This window comes from Neltuma alba, unplaced genomic scaffold, assembly GCF_004799145.2.
Source record: "Neltuma alba isolate B1F8T4 unplaced genomic scaffold, ASM479914v2 tig00011472_pilon, whole genome shotgun sequence".
Lineage (NCBI taxonomy): Eukaryota > Viridiplantae > Streptophyta > Magnoliopsida > Fabales > Fabaceae > Neltuma > Neltuma alba.
The window spans coordinates 98,444-103,084 of NW_021636141.1; the positions used below are offsets into that span (position 1 = coordinate 98,444).

The following is a 4,641-nucleotide window of genomic DNA, read 5'->3' on the forward strand; positions in this document are numbered from 1 at the left end:
GCCCGATCAATCTTGGAACATAGTGGAATACTCAGAGGTGTTCTGAGAACTGGACGTAAGTCAAGTGGTACAGACCGAACCAGTATAAATTCTGTGTCCACTTTCTACGGTGAAATCTCTCCTACTCATACTCTCTATTTCTGTTAGCTTATTGTTTTAAATTCGCAAATTTTTATAACTCACCCGATTCACCCCCTCTTGGGTGAGACTGCCACTAACAATTGAAGTATTTTTGAGCTTTCAAATGAAACTCTTGAGGAAGTGTTTCTAACATCATTTCTATTTTTTTCTCTTTGATTTTTTTGTAATGGCATGAAAATCAAACAAAATAATTATTTCACAGGAAAATCGCAAAAAAGAACATGAAATATATAAAATTGTGATTTGAGTTTTTAAACTTATATAATTCCCGTCTCGGTCATAATAGGAATTATGAAATTTTGATTGAAAGACAAAAATGCCCTTATTTTATTTCCTATGCCCACATTTACTCTCCGACTTGCCTCGCTCTTCCTTTCTTACGGCGATGGTGAGGTAAAAGACGGTAAGGATGATGGTAACGAGTGAATGAAGGAAGGCGACGATAAGCGAATGAGCTACAAGAAGGATGGCAATGACGATTGCTCTGGTTCGATTTTCTCTCCTGACTAGTCTCCCTCTTCCTCGGATTTTTGGTTCTTGTTTTTGGTTTTTGAACACATCTTGCTTTCCAGCCTCAATTTTGTTTTCTGGTTCTTGAAACAGGGTCAGTTGATTGTTTTGGGTTCAATTTTTGTTTTTTTTTTAATTTAAATATTTGTTCTGGGTTTTGAGATGTGGTTCTGCCATAAAGTTTCAAAATTCCTTATCTTCAATTTTGACAATGGTTCTGCGATGTTGGGTCTAAAAACATTCACTTGGTTATATGAGTATGTGTTTTGAGTCTAATTTTATGAGAGTTTAATTTTAATTCAGCTTAGAAAAGCAACAACAATCTATTTCCCGTTCTCTTGATGTTTGTTAAGCTTGATTTTAAAAAAGAAAAGGCAAGTCCAGCTTGGAGGTTACTTGGCACATGTAATCAAATTAGTCCAGGAGACAGAATCAGTCAATTCTATTATGAAGGTAGAATGACCGAACTTGTCAGCTTTTTATGGGTTTAGTCTTCTTTATTTGAAGTATTAAACGTGTTAACGAAATTTAATACTAATATTCCCTTTATCACGAGTATGGATGCCATTTGACTCTAGCCTATTGTGGGGATTGGAGGACACTTTGATCTGCCACCCCATTGGTTAGCTTTTGTAGATTTTCTGCACTTCCCTGAATAAAAATGAAATGACAATGTGACACATCGCCAACCTCATGCCTTTGATATGTTGCATGTTGATTGCAGTTTTTAATTACAGAGTCGGAGAGTGAACATTCATAACAATGCATTCTACGTCGAGGAGAAGCTGCTTCAATCAGAATTAGAAGCAATGCGTGATTGTACCCCGTTATTTGCTCGTCATTAGATTGTAAAGTGTTCACACTTGCTTCCCCCCACCCCCCCTTTACTCTATTCTTTTAATGTCCACGCTCTTTTTGATCCATGGTTGATATTAGGGGACATGGGACATCTCTGAAATCTTGCATGCTTCTATACCCTACCATTCCTAATAATGTTAAGGGTGATTTGTACTTTATAGTTTTGTGTTCAATTGTTCATAGCTCAATGCTTCTACCTCCTCTTCTTTCTGACCTTGATTTGAATTGTCAAAGCAATTTTGTTTAATATATCATATTCAGTTAATTTAGTTGATTGAATATTAATGGTTAATGACTTGTTTGAAATATTGTTTTAATAGCTTCCAACTACAGTTGCTAAAGTGATTTCCTAGTTTAGGTAAGGAACACAAAGGCGATCAATAGAACTGGGCAGTTAACAGATTATAAGTTAGTTCCAAGCTGAAATTACTTACCATTAGCTGGTTCAGAGGCCAAGTTTCTAAGAAGAGTGGCTTTCTTGAAGCATAACCTTTGTGTCACAGTTTATAAATCTGATGAGATGCATCTTGAAGGAGGGTTCTCGAATCAAAACTAACATATTGGAAAGGGTTTGGCTACTTGGGTTCAGCAAAATCACTCATTAGAAGAAGCTGATATTGTTCTTTGGTTAGTTTACTTGATTCTACTTCTGTGAGATAGTATCTGCTATGATAATGATTGAGAAATTCTTAAGTAAAATCAGGTTTGCAAAAGATTGGTTGTCTAAGCCATTAATCAGGAAGAGCCAATGCACAAATGTCTAGGATATCTTTTTGTCAAACCCACCTCTGACATGCATATCTATTTATGATATTCTAGGTCTTTCAATCCATTGTAGACATGATTCGCCTAAGAATCGCTAGTGCACTCTATCAAAATTCCACACAACTCTCACATATGTTACCAATTAAGCTGATCCAGCCTTGAACATTTTTAAGTACACCTGACTTTAGAGATGCAAGTACAATTTAGCATCTTTCAAAACAAAACTAATAATACTTTTGTTCATGATGCAGCAGCATGGTTTTTTCAATTGCTCACCAGCAGTGGATGTACCACCTAGCACAAGTGATGTGGAAGACAAGGAGGGTAGATATTGGCCAATGGTTTATTGAGCCATTAATTACACAGATATTGGGATGGAAATGGGATGTAGCAAGAACTATGCTAAAGTTTCTTTGTTTCTTGTACTTAATAAAAAATATTGTAGCTTGAGTTATGGAAGCAAATTTCATTTATGATTGTATGTGTTTTCATAGCCACTAGCCACTTATTGGGAATTAAAGCTTTGATGGCTGTCAACTTGATCAGCAGAAAGTGAGTTATGTGAACAACAAACCATTTTCTTGTAGATCGTCAAGAGATTTCACCGATTCCTATTTTGTATCAGTGTTTTTATTTTCTTGGATGTAGCTTGTTGTTTGTCTATTGTAATTTATTTTCTTAAGAATAAGGTGGATGCATATGAGGGAAGAAGAATTAAATGTGTTGGCAATTGACCACCCACACAACACAAGTGTACATGGCCGGCATGAATATCAATGTATCCTTTAATACTGTTCCCTTCAAGCCACGGCTTAAATGACTTACTTTTCGGTTTCAGACTCATTTTACTGTTTATAAGGGTAGTTGGCTTGATAATAATTTCTTTGGGCTTTGTGTTATGTGGTTGGCACATATGGTTGCGTTTTCACCATACATAGTTATTCTGTTTTTGCTATATCAAATAGTAGTTTTTGATTTGAGCCATGATAAGGATTATAACAACGGTTCTCTCTAACATGTGACTAATATTTTTAAACTCAAAATTTAATAATACTAACCATAATAAAAAAGAAAAAATCTTAGTATAATCTTTGAAAAGGTTACTACTGTTATAAAAAGAAATTTGATTTGTCAGAAATGGTAACTGTAATAAAAAAGACTTGAACTAATTATTCAAAATGTCTATCATGATTATAAGAGCTTTACTAAATAGATTGTATGAAAACCATAATTTTAATATTTCACAATAATTGAGTCTTGGGTTTTATGAAACTCAAAATATCACATTTAACTCTAAACCTATAACATGATATCTCATGAATAAAATTCTTCCAAACCAACAATAATTAATTGCTTTCAAAAGTCATTGTAGATCTACAACTCACAAACACAAGCAAACCCCTAGAAGTCTCTGACCTTCTGCCAGCATGCAATCTAGCAACAAATGGAGTTAAGACAATCATTCTTGGATAAATCAGAGTATGCAAAAAGAGTTATGTGTAGTAATATACAAATACTCATCACACGACAAAAAAGAGGCTACATAAGATAAACTTAATAGCTAAGCCTCTACCGCTCCCTTGACGAACCAGCCCTAAAGCTATTACCTGAAAATGTTGAATCACGAGTGAGACAAAAGTTTCAATAACTAACAATCCTACTCATCAGGTATACAAGTGAGTGCTTGGGAGGTGTCAAGTAAGACAGTGACAAAAATTATAACATTCATAATTGTCACATGGTTCCACATATATCAAAATACAATATCTCACTCTTAATTCCACATTATTTCCTCACACCTTATTTCCTTTGACTGAATCCATGGGCTAGAACTCGCCCATATGACTGGTAGCTCAATACAATAAGCTCATCGATTAAGTGATATGAACCAGCCAAAATCCACAGAGCACAAGACTGGACCATGGGTTACCCCTCTAGTCCACTAATGGAGTGTCATATGCCCTACAACACACGAAAGGGCCAAAGGATTAACCAATGTACATCTGGTATCCTACCATCTTATTACCTTTATAACATATACAAAATTCACCCCCTTATTTCCTTTGTAATATCCCTCCCATCAATCAATGTCACCATTCCCTCTCGTATTTATACTCATGAGATTTATAAAATAATCATTTACCATAATAACTCTCACATTTACCAAAATCAAGATTTCTAAATTTCAGTAATCAACATCAAACCTCAAAACTATTTCTCAATAACTTCATGTCCTACATGACAAGTTTATAAATTCATAATTTCATAACTACTTTTCAATAACATAAAGTATCTCAAGGCAATTTCAAAAATAATACATTTTATTGCTCAAATCATAGCCCAATGGCATTTCAAGAATCTCATGTA

At 34.6% G+C, this 4,641-nt stretch overlaps 1 long non-coding RNA gene across 1 annotated transcript; it reads left to right on the forward strand.

Annotated features, from left to right (window-relative positions):
- The first annotated feature begins 620 nt into the window (after window positions 1–620).
- Window positions 621–2,879, forward strand: LOC114713807 (uncharacterized). The gene is made up of 2 exons (XR_003737387.1): window positions 621–1,104; window positions 1,376–2,879. It is a non-coding gene; the product is annotated as an uncharacterized LOC114713807 (long non-coding RNA).
- The last annotated feature ends 1,762 nt before the right edge of the window (window positions 2,880–4,641 follow it).